This window comes from Nycticebus coucang, chromosome 3 (assembly GCF_027406575.1).
Source record: "Nycticebus coucang isolate mNycCou1 chromosome 3, mNycCou1.pri, whole genome shotgun sequence".
In the NCBI taxonomy this organism is placed as follows: domain Eukaryota; kingdom Metazoa; phylum Chordata; class Mammalia; order Primates; family Lorisidae; genus Nycticebus; species Nycticebus coucang.
This window is the reverse complement of record NC_069782.1, coordinates 156,383,787-156,401,519: the sequence shown is the minus strand read 5'-3', so window position 1 is coordinate 156,401,519 and position 17,733 is coordinate 156,383,787.

Below are 17,733 nucleotides of genomic sequence, written 5' to 3'. Positions count from 1 at the left end.
TTTCCCTCCCAGCACTCAGAGAAAATGAGTGGCTGAATGGAAGTGATAATGACAGTCGTGCAGCCTTTGGTACAAGCCCACACCATGAGCAGAGCTCTGCATGTGTGTGGAAGGTCTATCTGCACTCCCCAGCAGGGAGATATGACCCCATTTTACAGATGAGAAAACCGAGGCTTAGAGCCAAACCCCTCCTGATCTCTCAAACTGGCCCCCTAAGCAGTCTGTACTCCTGGCCTCACCTGTCTGAGAGCACATACGGAAAGCACCCTGGCCCCACCCCTGCACCACGGTGTGACACCCACCGGGGCTACCAACATGCCCAGCAAGTCACTGCCATCAGCACAGGAAGCATTTCTATTTATGCTTTCCTGTACAGCAAGCATTTCTAAAGTGTTTGCCTCATCTGTGCCTACAATTAGATGAAAGTCGAAACAAGTTGCCAAGCAGACTAAAGGCTATTTTACAGCCACTGAGCATTTTGAGTGAGGCCCAGAGTCACGACTCCCTGCCGTAGAGCGGATAGAATTACCCACCTAGACCTAGAGGGAGCCTGGCCCAGCTCGCCCAAGCCCCTCATTAGTGAAATGAAAACCCTGCAGCCCCGAAAAGGGGCGTGACCTGCCCAAGGTGAGTCTCAGAGGCCACCAGGGGCAGCCAAGGGCCCCCGTGCCCCAGTTCCCGACACACTGCTCCACGTCTGATTAACTCATAGCTGAAGGCGGAGCAGCTTCCCAGACACCTGACAAAAGCTGTTTCCATCTAAGGGTTCTATTTAGTCCTTACACATGACCTGTGTGTTTTCTCTCCTGGAATTTGATATCTCGGGAAACCTGCCAAGGACTATTCACCAGGGAGGGTGAGTATGTAAAACGGGAAGAGGAGAATCAGAGCAGGAAGGTGCTGGCACACCATCCCTGGCTGCTCACAGGTCTCTCCCTGCACTGGGGACCGTGACCTGGCATCACGTGTCCCGCAGGCCAAAGGCCCTGGCCCAGCCTGGGGGGCAGCCCATGGGGGTGCTACCACCCAGCTCCACAGACACACTTCTTTCCCCCACACACCTCCGAGCATGAGGCCACCCAACGACTGTCCACCACCTATTTCTCACATGATTCAGTGCTGTCTTAGAAGCAAACTTCTAAACTCAACAATCAGTAAATGCATGTCCAGAGTGATATGAGCAACAATTATCATTGTCAAGGCTCCTTCATTTTTTTCAAAGGAAAACTTAATCTCCTGTACCACAGTGCATCAAAATGGAGCCACTTGTCACTTACAAAAACTACAGGACACATGTGAAGCAACAATGCAGTGTGGGACAGGGCTGTCACTCTGACTCACAGCTTACCTTTCTTCATTTCTCATCTGTTCCTTCCTTTATTCATTCCACACACGACGTCTAGGAGCCTCATGGCTGCCGCACACCAGGATGGAGGTGGCCACGACAGCCCCACTCCCAAGCACAGGGTTGAGTCATAACCAGTCACTTGCTGGAAATACAGATTCCCTGGGATCTGTATCATGTCACACAGCACTCCTGGTAATGACTAGAGACCCCACCACGAGAAATGCCTGGATACCTGAAGGTGGTCCGGCCCACGACAATAGTGCCGGAGCACCCAGCACAGGGGAGAGTGCCCATCCAGCACAGGGGAGAGTGCCCATCCAGCACAGGGGAGAGTGTCTGTCCAGCACAGGGGAGAGTGTCTGTCCAGCACAGGGGAGAGTGCCCATCCAGCACAGGGGAGAGTGCCCATCCAGCACAGGGGAGAGTGCCTGTCCAGCACAGGGGAGAGTGCCCGTCCACACAGGGGAAAGTGTCCATCCAGCACAGCGGAGAGTGTCTGTCCAGCACAGAGGAGAGTGCCCATCCAGCACAGGGGAGATTGTCTGTCCAGCACAGGGGAGAGTGTCCGTCCACACAGGGGAGAGTGCCCGTCCAGCACAGGGGAGAGTGTCCATCCAGCACAGGGGACAGTGTCCATCCACACAGGGGAGAGTGCCTGTCTCCACCTTCAGCAAGGTGAGGAGGGCGGCTCCAGAAGGAAGTGGCCTTGGAGCATCTGAAAGGAAGGGTAAGAGTTTACTGAAGAGCCTGGGAATGAGCAAGCTAAAGGGGACCCCCTGGAAGAGGTGGGTAAGGAGACCACACAGGGTCTGGGACAAAGGCCAGCCTGGGGCTCAAAGGCCAGAGCAAGGAGTCATTAATCTGCCACTGAGACAGCAAAGGCAGACACCAGGAGGTCTCCGGGGGCCTGCAGGGGACACACAGTCATGTGCCCTTGTTTGGTGTCTGCTGGCCAGAAGGGAGAAATGACCAGAAAGAGCCCACACCTCATTTTGTTCAAAAAAACCTCTCCATGGGCTGGCTACTGGCTCCTCACTTTCCCCTGCTTTCCTGAGTAAATATTCCCATCAGAAAATACACCCATCATAAAGCCATTGCCACCACTGAGTTTATTTAACACGGTCCAGCCCCAAACTTAAAGACCAAGAAGACCATTAATTTAGCTTCAGTGCAGAACTGAGCAAGGCGAGGCCAGAGCACAGACCTCCAAGGTCCTCCCCAACTTCCCCCACTCTAATTTATTCCATGTACAATCTCCTCCCGGTCTAGAGGGAATCAGCTTCATGGAGGTCCTCTTAGCTGGGGATTTATCAAACCCGAGTATATGCACGGTATGAACATCAGATCCATTATCTAAGCTGTTGGTTTTAGTCGAAATGTCAAGAAATGATTTAGTATAAAATCCATCACAAAAGCATTTATTAAAAAATCTTTTGCTGTTCGTCATCTACAAACATTTACTTCCCTGCATACGAATGCCAGCAGTTCAGCCTAATATACTTCTTCATTTATTTACTGTGCATTCCTTCTGGGCAAAAGCCAAAAACGATGTCTCTGGAGGACCATGGCACAGGACAGTCCAGAGAATACTTCTCAGGGGTCAGCAGAGCCACCTGATAGGGGTGTCATGGAAAACAGCTAACCTCATGAACGTCGTGCCTGCTCCGGCAAATGGAATCGTCTTCCCGCAGAGGCTTTACTTAAAGATGGAAGCTTATCAGTGTATTCCTAGGACTTCCCAGAGTACGTGTCTATGTTAAATGAGGGCTTAGCCACACAAACCAAGTGTGCCCAACATGCGTCTGTCCAAACACAGAATGTGCTTAAAATTTTTTTAAATGAACCTGCTACTTCTCTGCCTCTGTTCACAGAGGCTGGATGGTCTCCAGAGGTATCACCAGGCACTGACCAACTTTTCTATGGTAAGCCATTTACCCTGAATCACTGAATTCCGCAGTGGAGAAAGGACTTCTTTGAACACCAGGAACAATGACTTCCCTTTGAGATGAGAAACAGCCAAAGCCTCGAGAATCTGAGCGGGTTGCCCAGGTGACGCAGCTGGTCAGCAACAGCAGCAGCCCTAGAACCTTGGAATGTGGTCTCTGATTAAATGTATGTCATTCAGCCCTGCTAGAGGGGAGGGAGAGGGGACCTCAGCACAGAGAGCGCGGCCAACATAAGCAAACAAATATGGGCCACGGAAACTCAAGGGGAGCTTGGATTTCAGAGCCTCAATGGAGAGCATCGAAAACCACATTTCACCTCCGAGTAACCCACATCTGCTTTCTATCTTCCAAATCTGCGCCCATCACTTCGTCCCTGCGATGGGGTTATCCATGCCTTCCTTACGGACCATGTATTCCAAATTGGCAAAGCAAACACGCAGCTGCTAAAAACACGCCAAAGAAGAAGGGGTCACTAACAGCCAGTTCCCAACCTGAAGGAAGGCCAGGAAGGCCGTCCAGATGCCTGGGTCCGTGGGGACCTTGGCTTCAGCATAGACAACCCCCTGGCCAGCTTCCAAGATCCACGCGCTGAATGGGATAAACGGAGCTGCTGTGCTCTCCCCACTTAGGGGGGCCTCCTGCTCTCATCCGGAGCAAACCTGCCAGTGGCAGACCCCACCTCCCATGGGGAACCCCCCCAGAGAAGGAAGGTGCTTCCCATGAGTTGTGCCACACCCAGCCACAAATGCCCCTCAAATAGATGCACAGGGTCCAGGTCACATCCCAGTCCCCAGAGCTTCCTCAATATCTCCCTGGGCAAGCTGAGTGAGGGTGCGTGGGCAGAGGGCTGGGGGTGCTTAGAGGAAGGAGGCAACATTGCCCACATCGGGGGGTAAAGACACAGACTCCGCCTCTCCCCCCACCAACCTGCAGTTTTCCTCCTTCCCTCTTTTTTTTTTTTTTTTTTAATATTTTTCTTTTTTAGAGACAGAGTCTCACTTTGTCGCCCTCGGTAGAGTACTGTGACGTCACAGCTTACAGCAACTTCCAGCTCTTGGGCTTAGGCGATTCTCTTGCCTCAGCCTCCCAAGTAGCTGGGACTACATTCACCTGCCACAATGCCCGGCTATTTCTTTGTTGCAGTTTGGCCGGGGCCGGGTTCAAACCCACTACCCTCGGTATATGGGGCTGGCGCCCTACTCACTGAGCCACAGGCGCCGCCCCTCCCCCTTCCCTCTTTATTCCTAATTTCTTACTTTCCTCCTCTTTTTCCTCCTCTGCCTTACATAATGAAGGCCACGCCAATGATAAGAAGGATGAGGATGCCAGTGGGGCTGTCACCACCTGCAGCAGGAGAGGCTGACACTCCTGCAGCACCTGGGTCGGCTTTTTGCTGTGGTCACTTATGCAGCCCCCCAAGGAAGCAGAAAGCGTGTTTAACCGAGTTGCTCTTTCACGGCACTTTCTGGGACCCCGCGCTTATACACATGTGTTCACGCCCCTCCTCCCTCCACCTCCAGGCCCATAAGCAAATATCTTGTCTGCCCCATTGATGGCTGCTGCCCAGTGCCCAGTGGCAGTCAGTAAATGCTCCTGAAGGGGAAATAGGGGGAATGAGACCCCACTTTACAGATGAAAAGTTAAAGCACTAAGAGCCCAGGTTGACCCAGGCAGGAGGCAGCAATCAGGGAAGCCTTCATCTCCTCCTCCTCCTCCTTAGGCCTGGTGTGACTTCCCAACCTCCCAACCCTGCACTCTTCCCTTGACGTCAGTGCAGGCAATTCCCACGGATGTGATCTGATCATGGATTTGGTCCCCACCTCTCACTATCTGTTCTGGATAGAATGATGCCAGGATTCAGGGTCACACCAGCCCGCCCTGTGGCAGACATCTGCTCAGGGCTCAGACCTCTCGGCACCCTCTGGCTCAACCTCCACTCACACGAGTCATTCCTAGCGTGAAATACATCTGTATCACTTAAAGGGAGCAAGCTCAATTATTTAACTCTACCAAGATTCAGTTCAAATATAAGAGTTACAGTGTACATCTGAGACTTCTGGGAAATTGATTTTTCTGCTTAAGATCATTTCATAGGGTTTAGCATTAAAACCAAATCGGGCGCAAACTGATCTCTTGAGTAGATACGGAGTTCGTTTCCTTTTTCTAAAGACCAGCCCGAGCGAGAGTCCTTCTTCTCGCCCCCACACTTACTGTGTGTATTTTGCCATTTTAACCGACTGCAGTGGCCCACCAAAAGTCATCTTTAAAGCTGCCACTCCATCTTCCCTCATCACGGCACTGTCGGGCCAGATGTGCCCAGGGATGACTGGAGAGCTGAGAACAGCATTTAGCACTCAGCTGACCTTCCATCCACCTTTTCAGAAAGCCTGCTGGAGCCAAGAGGGTTTGAGTTTTGTTATATTTTTTTTTCCTATTTCTCAGCCATTTTCAAGTGGTTTCTTTAATTTCCTCCTGAGAGTTCAGCACTGCCTGACCAGGGACCTTAGACTGAAACCTCTCACTAGAAAATCCCATTGACGGTTGCTGTGATGGAAAAACAGCCTTCGAGCTTATCTTGATGTTTACAATTAAGTGAGCTGGGCACAGTTTCTGTAAAGATGCTCTAATACTTCATGTAAACTGTGTGTTTTCAAGTTCTTCAGAGGAAAAAGAACCTGAGCATTCATCTGAGGACAGTCTCCGATACCTCTCCAAAAGATGACAGTTTAAAAAATGGGCATGCCTTAAAGAAAGATGGAGACTTTACCTCATTCATGTTTACATGGATGGAGCTGGAACATATTCTTCTTAGTAAAGTATCTCAAGAATGGAAGAAAAACTATCCAATGTACTCAGCCCTACTATGAAACTAATTTTTGGCTTTCATATGAAAGCTATAACCTGGTTATAACCTAAGAATTTGAGGAATGGGGAGAGGGAGAGGAGGTATGGGGAGGATGGGCAGAGGGAGGGTGATTGGTGGGATTACACCTGCAGTGCATCTTACAAGGGTACATGTGAAACTTAGTAAATGTAGAATGTAAATGTCTTAACACAATAACTAAGAAAATGCCAGGAAGGCCATATTAACCAGTGTGATGAAAATGTGTCAAACTGTTTATAAAACCAATGTATGGTACCCCATGATCGTATTAATGTACACAGCTATGATTTAAAATTAATACAAAAAATAAAAATTAAAAATTAAAAAAAAAATGGGCATGATGAGACTTTTAAATTAAGAGCATCTGTGGGTTGAAAAACAAGAGCAAGGTAGGGACCTGGAAGACATGGCCACACCTGCAGAGGCCCCATGCATTTCCCTGCAAAGTCATCACTCCGTTAGGTAAACGGAGAAATGCTTTTTTCCCCATTTGCCAATGGGGAAAAGAAGCATTAACATGTATGTTAAAGTGTGGGCTGAGCAGTTACGATTATTCCAGTAGAGGAAGAAACACGAGACTGAGGGGTGTGCTTGAGAACAGACTTTAAAGACAGAATTTAACCAGATTCATGCCCCACAGCTGACAACAACGTGCACACAGGTGCGGCATGGTTCTGACATGGGGGTCTCTCCATCCGACAGTGAGAACCATGGTAACCCGGCTCCTGGGTGGGCAAGGGAGGCTCATGGGGAAACACATGGTGCTGGCACATACTAAGAACTCCATAATGGTCGTGATTATTATTTACTGTTATTATTAACACATGTAAAGGCTAGCGTGCCGCAGCAGCTGGCATACTGGGGGCAGGGAACTACGGTGATTCCCTGTCTTCTCCCACAAATCAAATGAAATCTAAGGGCCTGGGCTGACCTGTAAAGGCTTTGGATGGCCAGTGGTCAAAGCCTTGACCTCTCTGATGGCAGCATAAATGGGGATCAAGAACAAAACCCGGGACACAGGTTGTCAAGGGGTGAAGGTCACTGAAGCCTCCACAGGTGTCATTCATCTGACGGAGGTGGTGGGGGCCAGCTCATGGCTCCCCCCACCTACAGCAGCAGGGTCCAGCAGAACTTCCTGCAGTAAGAAATACATTCCATATCTGTGCTGTCCGATGCAGTGGCCGCCAGCCATGAGTGGCCACTGAGCACTTGAATGTGGTAAGTGCCTCCTAGGAAAAGAGATTTAATCTCATTTTAATTAATTTGTTTAATGGGCTGATAATTAATCAATTAATTGAATTTATTTAAATAGGTGCTTGTGGCTAATGGCTACCGTATTGGACATCACAGCTCTTAAGAGCCGGACTGGACTGTTGCCTGGCATGCTGGTGAGGCTGAGGTCCAGGGGATCAGAGGATGTACAGGGGACCCCAGCCCAGTCTGCTTCTCTCCTCCCCTGTCCTCTCCTCCCCTCAGGGAGCAGATTCCTCAGACTCCTGCACACAGAGGCTATTGGGGGCACTGGCCTCCAGCCCCTCCTCCCAAGTGCCAGAGGCAGCCACACTCAGCACACCACCAGATGCCGCTGATCAAATGGGCCTCGGCTGGGCCCACAAAAGCAAACCAGGATGAGAGAAGTTAGGACAGTCACAACACACCCCAGGGGTTGACCAAGTGAGAGCCAGGCCCACGCCAGAGCCCTGCTGTACTTTCAGAATAGACAGGGCTCTGGCCTCTTTGGCACGGGGCAGAGGGAGGGGAGCAGCAGTGGACCAGGGCAGCTATAGGGCCTGCTTCTCCAGGTCCAAAAAACCCAACACACAGAAGCACACACACCACACACGCACATACACACGCAGGTATATACGTATGCACACACATACACACGCATGCACACTTACCTGGGAGAAGGCCGCTGCAGAGGGAGCCCAGCACTCATCCTAAGCCTCGACCTCCTCAGCTGAAAAATGGAAAATTGTTTAGTAATTGTAATTTTGTGAGCACTAAAAAAAACAAAAGGGCAAGCCAGCGCTGAGCACAGCACTAGTGGCAGCCACCTTGTGGTGATGGCGTGGAGAACACAACTCTGCAGGTGGAAGAGCAGGAAAGGTGGCTGCTAGCTAAGCCGCCTTCAGTGCCCACCCTGGGGTCCCTTCAGCTCCGCCCTGGGCCTGTTCTCTCTCCGCATGTTTCTAGCAACTCAAGTATCACAGGGTCAAATCCAGAGGGATCTCAGGAGACAATGTGAACAGTCCTCAGAAGAGGGAGAAAGGCTGGAAAATGTCACTGGCCATCTGGAGCCCAAAGACTTGAGTGTAAGTCTCCAGGTGACAACAGTGCTTACCAAGCAAGAACTGCCGTGTGCAACCGAGGTGGGACTCTGAGACGGGGGTGAGTTTGCGGGGCCACTTCTGTACTCACCCTGGAGAACGGAGGGTGAAACATTCCCGCAATGGAGGGTGAAACATTCTCTGAGGAAGCAGAGACTCAGCAACCAGCAGGGGGTAGGTGTGGCTCCCTCAGGCATGGCCCCAGTCCCAGGCCCAGGCCTCACACCAATACCCACGGCCAACTCCATTTTCTAGGGAGATAATCTTGGGAAAAATCATTTACCATCTCCGAGCCTCCACTTTTCACCTGTGACGTGGAAAGAGAACAGCATGCTACTTCCCAGCATCAGCAGGTGGATGCAGAGACGGTGTCTACATCTGCAAGAATCCAAGATACAGGGAAGGGCCACATGTGGGCCTGCTCCCCAGCGGTTCCAGGTGCACGGCCGAGCACTCGAGTCCAAAGGTGACTGCCAGTTCTAGAAGTTCCGTCCCGTGTCCCATTTCCCAGCCAACCACCAACCAACCCCCAGCAAGGAAACTGTGACTATTCACCTTCTGAAGAGGAAGTCTCCCTTCCAAATAGTGGGCATCATGCTGAGAGGCAGCTCTGGCCACTGCTCACCCAGGCAGAGCCACGGAGAAGAGCAGAGGCTGACCCTGGTCGCTGGTCTGCATGTCTCAGGTCAGTCCCTGCCCTAACAGCCCAAAGGACACCAAGTATTTGCCTCTCAGTCACCCACTAAGCATTGGCTGCAGTTGGCCAGTGCTCAAGGCTCAGACAGAACCTGGCCCTGCCCTCGTGGGGCCTCCTCTCATGAGGCCACAGGTAGGAAGCAGGTCCCCACAAAAAGTGACCTCAGCTGAGAGTCCTGAAACCAAAACTTTCAGCTGGAATGGCCTCCCTACTCCTCCAGTCCGAGGACCCCACATTCTGAGACTGACTGTGTAGGTGGGGATTGCTGTGGGTCTGATGTTGGTGTCCAAAATTCTCATGTTGAAATCCTAACTCAAGGTGATGGTATTAGGAAGTGGGACCTTTGCAGAAATGATGGAATTGTGAGCTTTCATGAATGGGACTAGTGCCCTTCTGAAGGCAGTGCCAGACAGCAGGGAGTCCCATCTGCCAGGGGAGGGAGTGCCGAGAAGCAGGCGCACTGCACACACAGACTCTGCGGGTGCCTTTGAACCCCAACCTCCCAGCCTCCAGAACTGTGAGAATGCATTTCCATTGTTTCAAAGCCACCAGTTTCTGATACTTTTTTATAGAAGCCAAAATGGTCTAAGGTGGGGCCAAAGCTCAAACTGTTGAATTCCAAAGAACAAGAAATCTAGCACAATTAGGATCAAGGTTGTGCTGAAGAACAAGAGGAAGGATTTAGAAGACCCCAGGGAAATGGTATCACCTCCCCCAGAGGCACCAGGCCAGAGTCCCTGATGCTGGGCTGCTCTCTCCCCGCTCCAGGGGAGCCACACAGCCCACCCAGGCACCTTCCCCTGGTGTTCACACACCTGCCCACCCCTTCCTGCAGGTGAATCTCAGCCTGAACTGAATTGCAGCCATCACTTGCCAGGCATTCATTGCTCCTCTCTGACATGCCCTAACAACTTCAGAGCCTGCAGGAGGAACACCGGCTCTGACATACCCTGACAACTTCGGAGCCTGCAGGAGGAAGTGTGGCCCCTGGCTCTATCTCACCACCTAGGCCAATCTGCTCACCCTAATTCCTCTTAGGGGCAGCACTCTAGTACGTCTGTGGGAGAAATACACTGCTAAGTTGCTTAGGGTAGACAGGTGAGACCCTGAAAGAACACACTCCAGTGACAAAGGGCCATGAGGCTGCGGGGCCCTTCCTCAGGTGGGGACTCAGCAGAGCTGAGCTGCACCTGTTAAGGAGAGGGGAACCCAAATCCCCAAGGTAAAGCCTACTGAAGGAGGGTGGTTACAGGCAGGAGCGTCCAGAGAGGAGCCCTAAGCACAGGGTAGCAGGAAGGGCTTTGGGGGATGCAAAGTTATTCCCAGGAGGTGAGCAAGGAAACCCCAGTGAAATCTTCAGTAACAGCTGTGTCATTCACCAGAGCTTGGGTGGGAATGGATCATTCTGCAGACCTTGAAGCAGCCCTACATGTCTGGATTTTGCTACATGGAAAAGGCAGGGATAATCGTGCAGTGATGAAGGAACAGCTGACATCTGATTTGGTCAGTCTGCTTGTTCCACCATCTGTCTGTCGTAGGCTAAATTGTGTCCCCTAAAAATGTTCCAGCCCAGGTATGTGTGAAGGTGACTCTCTAAAGTTTATGTGGAGTATCAAATAAGATGAGGCCATACTGGGCCTGGAGGAGGGTTACTCATTTGATGACAGGGGTCCCTGTGACAGGAGGGAGATTTGGACACAAAGGCACCCATGGAGAGAAAGGCAAGGGAAGAGGGAGATGAAGGCCAGAGTGATACTGCTGACCCCACAGGAGCCCTGAGGAATGCCAGTATCCGCAGCGACTAAGCTGTCCGCCGATCCTTCAGAGAGAACACGGCCCTGCAGAAACCCAAGCCTCAGACTTCCAGCCTCCAGAAATGTGAGACAATGCATCTCGGTTGTTTTAAGTCATCTCAGTTTGTGCCCATTTGTCAGGGCACCAGCAGGAAGCAGATGCCTCGACTGCCCCCTTGGCTGTGACCTCAGCCTTTCACTTTTCCCTTTCCAGGGTCTGGCTCAGTAAATATGTGCAGAATGGATAAGTATGTGTGCACAAGACACGGACAAGAAGAGAACATGTGTGTGGCTTCACAGGAAACCCCTCAGGGTTAAGAGGTGCTTCTGAGGTTTGCAGTGTGGAGACTGTCCTAAGACTTCTGAGGACCAAGTCCTGGCAAAGGACCCTCACCCCCTCCCAGCCACCTCCACTGCCTGTTACTTCTGCTCCTCAGTCCGACCTTCGTCCCCATTTAATCACAGTTCACCCATCAGGTACAGAGGGAAGGTGGTCCGGATTCCTTTCTGTTCTTTATGTTGGATCCAGAATTCATTTAACCTTTTAACTTTTTTTAGTTTCTTCACTGGCTGAAGCTATATAACTTTCAACTTCTAAACCGAATTGTCCTAATAGATTAATGGCCTTCTGCAGTCTGAGGCAGAATTATAAATGACCTTCACCCCTAACCTCCCCTCCCCTTTGAGTGCTGGGGACACTGAGACTTGGAACTACAGAGTCTGTTGTGTTATAGGGCAAAGGGGATTTTGCAGATATGATTCTGTTTACTAATGGGTTGACCTTAATATAGAAAGATCATCTGGATAAGCCTGATACAACCAGACAAGCCCTTCAAAAGTGGACTCTGGTAGCAGAAGAGGTTTCAGCTGTGAGTGGGGTCAGGCAGCCCTGCTATCCTGGGGATGGAGGGGCCACATGCTAAGGAATGTGGATCATCTGGAAGCTGAAAGCATTCCCCAGCCAAGAGCCTGCAAGAGCTCAGTCCTTCAGGTGCAAAAAAATAAATTCTGCAGACAACTTGGATGAGCTCAGAAATAGGTTATTCCCCAATAAGAGTCCAGCTTGGCTAACACTTCGATTTCAGCCTCATGAGACCCTGACCAAAGGATCCAGCAGAGATCCCTGGACTTGTGACCTGGTAAACTGTGAAATAAGAAATGAGTGTTATTGGATGCTGCTATATTTATGAGAATTTGTTAAGCAACAAGAGAAAGCCTAACATTATCTAAGAAGATACAAATGCACAAAAAAGGCATCATTTGCCCACTTCGACAAGGGAGGCGAGAGAAGTGAGTGCAGCTGGAGTGGTATCTGCTAAACCCTAAAGCAGGCAGGGCAAACTACAGTCCATCGGCCAAATCCAGGCATCATCTGTTTTTGTACTGCCCCCAATTAAAAATAGTTTCTACAATTTTTAGTGATTTTAAAATTCAAAATAATAATAATATTTCATGGCACATGAAAATTATAGGCAATTCAAATTTTGGAGCCTATAAATAAAACTTTATTGGAACACAGCTCATTCCTTTACATATAGCTATGGCCGCTTTCTCCCTCCAGCAAGATTTAAGTCGTTTCAGCAGAAGCAGTATAGCCTGCGAGTCTAAAAAACTTATTACCCAGCCCTTTACAGAAAAGGTTTGCCAATCCCTCCTCTGGAACATTTAGAGAATTTTTCAACGTACCATCTTGGATGAAGACACAAACGCAGGAAATTAACAAAGGCAGGGCAGCAGCACCCTCTGGGTAGACAAGCGAGGCACGGCAAACTTACTTAGGAGACTTGGAATGTCTTCTTGTACCACATACTGTTAAGTTGGTTAAATAATTCATACACAAACACACGCTAAATCTCCTATAGAAGAGAAAATAAAAACCATTTTATACCTTCTAAAATATAAATGAACTAATTTTCAGATAAGAAATGATTATTAAAAAAAACCCACAGGACCCAATTTTGGGTCCTATCTAAGTTGTAATCTGTTACTGAGATTTCACCCTCCATGCAGAGTTTTTGGCACCATCAGGAGAGAGCTCAAAAGTTACTTTGGAAAAAGACCTAGGAAGCCAACCGGGAAAGGCCAATCATCAGAGGGGTCTTCTCAGAGCTCCAAGGTTTAGGACAGCCATGAACTTCCACCAAAGGAACATCTGGGCAGGAAACCAGTGGTTTGAAAAAGATCAAACTCTCAGCAAAACACAGTCTTAGGAAATCCCTGTTTGTGTTTCCCTAAAATCTTACATTTGAGCACTTTAATTTGATCATTAATATAGGAATGCCAAAATGGAATACCCAGGGATCAAATCAGGCAGAGAATTCAGCAAATGGAACATCCAGGGATCAAATCAGGCAGAGAATTCAGCTAGTTATACTTTTCTTTTGCAATCTGAAGAAAAGACATTTTCTAACCAAGCTAAATTAGGACGGGGAAAAGCAATCTAGACAGAGACAAGTAGACACAGAAGAGCGTCAAGCAAGACTTCAGAATGACTTGGTGACAGTCCTGAGACCTGTCTGAGGAGACCTTTGTGGAGAAGCAGTCACAGCAGTATCAATTAGAAAAGCAAGAAGAATGTTTGTCCTGTGCTTTTACTGGGAAAACAGCAGCCTGGTTTTCCTGAGCCCACCCTCTTATAGCCACTCTGAAGACCTCTCAAGTGAGGGGGGAAAGCCGCACTCTGACGGGTCCCCACAATTCCTCCCATCAGTTATAAATTCATTTTCCATCCCCTGACCAGAGGGGTACCCAGAACGTGTGTGGGTGCTGGGTGTGGAAGGGCCCAGAGCCCTGCCTCTCCACTGGCTGGCCCAGCACCCAGGAGCAAGTCACATCTTGATCCTCGAGCCTCAGCATCCTGGTCTGTGCAAAGGGAATAAAGCCAAGCCTGGCCTCTTCCTTCTAGTGTGGTCCAAGTGTGCTCACTGGGACTGAACAGGTGAAGAGGGCTAAACAAATGGGGAATATGCTTATATTGTACCCGAGCTGAGTTAGAATGCACCTCTGTGTCTGTGTTTGTACACCGTCAGGGGCAGTCTTTCTCCCCGGTCTGAATGGAGAAGGCGTTTGTCACATGAAGCAAGGGGCATGACGGTTCTGCGCAGAGAGATGGAGTACGTTTCCAGCTGCCGCCACCCTGCCCCCAGGAAAGTGCGAAGGGCCTGGAATCTGTCTGATTCCATTTATCTGCTGTCGCAAACCAGGTAATGCTCACAAAACAAGAAAACCATATTGACACAATCCCCAGGATAGAACCAGAGGGAAATTTGACGGGAGACAAGAGCAGAATGCCAGACCTCTGCGATGGTGAGCATTTGTGTCAGCCCAGAGCATCTTAAACACAGCAGCTTAGAAAATGCCAGATAAAAAGGAGGGCCCTGAGCTCTGTGCTTTGTGGAGTACTAAGAGGTCTTGGCCCAGGCCAAGTTCAGGGCTCCCTCCTCTGACAGAGCCACAGAGCTCTCATTGGCAAGTGCTATTGTAGGCTTGCCGGAGCTAATACAGTATGAATAGAGATGTTTTAAATGTATTAAACATTGGTCCCTTTTTTAGAAATTACACTGACAGAGCCTTCCTTAAACATTATTTGAATAAAGCCTCATTACTCACAGTCCAAAGAAGTTCATTAGGAGGAGATCACTTTGGAAAGGAATCAAGGAGCTTGCCTTTTTTCTCAGCAGTGAATTACATTAGCTACTTCCTAGTTATTTAAATCTTGAAATAAAAGATGTAAATGCTACAGTGACATCTTAAGATCATTGGGAAGGCAGGTCTTGCATGCACAAAAATGCCCAGCTGGTCTGCAGATAAAACAGATTGATAATTAGTTGCAAAATGTAACATTTCATCAAGAATATTTTGAATAATCCAATTTATCTTTGTCAGATATGCAGCACATATTTTTGCGGGGAGCAGCTTTGTTCTTTAACATAATATTATAATTTCAGCCTGCTAATGAAGGCGCCCGCCGGCCGGCCGGGCCTTGATGTGCGGCGTGGCGGGGAGCGCGCCGCGGCCCGGGGACCCGTGCGCCCGAGCGCGCCGCTCCCTGCTGCCGCCACCTGCCCGGCGCGGCGCGGGCTGCCGGCTGCAGGCCGCGGGCCGCGGGCGATCAAAGGGCCGGCGGGCGGCGGGGAGGGCGCCCCGGGCAGGCGGAGCGCGGGCGGGCGGGGGTCCCACCGACTCCCGCTTCTAATTAACTGATGAAAACGCGCGCTCCCTGCCCGCAACCACGACCGTGACCAAGGCGAAGGCAGGCGGCGGGCGCGCGTGCAGGCCCGTGCTGTGGCTGCTGGTCTGCGGCACTCCCCAGGGGGCGCTTCGGGTGCCCCCTGCGTGGTCTTACCCAGAACAGCAGGGAGCAGAAAAGAGACAGGGAGGACTGCGGGGTGGGGGCAGGGATGGTTTGCGGGACACCAGAGAAGCTGCAAATACAGGGGACGCCAAGACCCACCTGCTGGCAGGTCCTTTATCGCTGGACTTGTGCCTGTCGGCGATGTGAGCCCACCTTTGAATGAGAACTACTGGAGAACTCCGGGGCATAGGTAGAGCCCCTCAGTCCTAGAAAGACTTCAGGGCTCTAACAGAGACCTTGATTGAGATGGCAGAAATGCTCAGATGCCTGTTTCCCCCTGGAAACCCCCACATCTCCCACACTCCACCAAAGACTGTCAAGGAGAGGACGTGGAGGGACCGAGTGAAAATGTTGGCGCAACTTAAGAAATTAGCTCACCCTTCCCAAAAGAAGCCTGACATCTAGCAAAGCAGAGAAAACCCCAGTACCAAACAAATGCCCTTATTCTTTGCACACGGGCTCTGTGTACCTTTCTTTTAAAGTCACTGCTTCAGCTGTGTGTGTGCAAGCCTCTCGCCGCTTTTATACCCGTGCCAGAATTGTTTAGTAATTTTTGGTATTTTCAAAAACAAATTAAATTCTAGTTGGGTTGTAGTGGACTGGATGAAAAATGAATGCTCCCGTCCCAACTATCCACATTCAGAAAGACAATGCTGTGTTCCAGAATCTTTTGGAACATAATTGATGGACCCCAACAGTACAGGTATAGGCGTATGTTACTGTGCTACCTGCTAAGAAAAATAGTAATAGTAAACTTGAGTGGATTGAGAAAATTTAGACTACTTTGAAGAATGAGCCATGGTCACAGACAAACCACGGCAGTGTGCACCTTGAAGCTTCATTGAGCAGGTGCCCGTGGAGCACTCATGGCGTCTGGAACCAGAAGGCAGTAGTTAAAGGTGTGAAGTCTGAGGACTGTCAGTTGACTGAACCCATTTTGAGGTTAAAAATTATTCAAACTGGAGCATGGTGCAGGCAGGGAAGACCATCAGTGCTGCTTGCGTGCAGAGGTCAAAGAGCCCAACACGGCTGCAGACAGCAGAGTGGGGGACCTGTGACCTGAGCCTGCTTTCCCGAGACATGCCAAGTCCCGCTGCTCTAGCTGTGGGTGCCACTGCCATTGTTGTGTCATAGCAGGAGGATCTACACCGCTTCTTTGCCTTTGTACTGAGTGAACGTTCAAGAATAAACTGGTGAATACATGGAGCAGGATTAACCCAGGCTCTTCTGTTAACTGGGTGTGCCCCAGCAGTCCCAGACACAGTCCTATATGGTGTAAAGAATTTTCCATCAACCACAGACAGCACCATAAGATGACAACAGAGCTGAAAAACTCCCAGTGATGTCATAGCTGTCATAGTGGTGCAGGATACACATTACTACCCATTGTTGATGACACTGGTGTAAACAGACCCACCACACTGCCAGTCCTATGGGATTTCAGCATGCATTTCCTTACACAATACTCAAAAATGATAATAAATACTTTTACTAGTTCATGTATTTACTATACTACACATTTTCTCATAATTCAGAGTGTATTCCATTTACTTATTTAAACTGCTAACTGTAAATGAGCCTCAGGCAGGTCCTTCCGGAGGCATGAAGAAGGCCTGTTGTCACAGGAGATGGCAGCTCCATGCATGTTACTGCCCCTGAAGACCCTCGTCTGGGACCGGTCCTCACCCTTGCAGGCCGAGGCTAATGTGTGCCCTTGTATCTTTACAAAAACAGCTTAAAAACTGAAAAAAATTAAAAGCTTATAGAATAAGGTTATAAGAAAGAACATATTTTTCTACCGCTATACAACATGTGTGTTTTAAGCTAAGTGTTATTACAGAAATCAAAAAATTTAAAAATATATAGTGTAATATATAAAAAGTATATAAGGTAACAAAGCTATAATAAGCTAAGGTTAATTTACTATTGAAGAAAATATGTTTATGACTTTAGCATAGTTAAAATGTCCTGTGTTTAAAGTCCACAGTCCTGTCCAGTGACATCCACGGCCTTCATGTTCACTCACCGCTCCCTGACTCAGCCAGAGCCATGTCCAGCCCTGCGGGCTCCATTCGTGTTAAGGGCCCTCTCCAGGTGTGCCATTTTTTATCTTTTATATTGTATTTTTACTGTGCCTTTTCCAGGTCTAGATATGTTTACACAAATACTCGCCCTTGTGTCACAGCGGCCTGCAGTGTTCACCAGTCCCAGGCTGTGCAGGTGAGCAGCCCAGGGGCAGGCGAGCGCCCCACACAGCCTAGGTGTGCAGTAGGCTGAGCCATCGAGGCTCCGGGGAGTGCCTCTGTGATGCTCGCACGGTGATGAGATTGCCTAAGGATGCACTTCTCAGAACGTTCCCCATCGTTAAGCGATGCCTGACT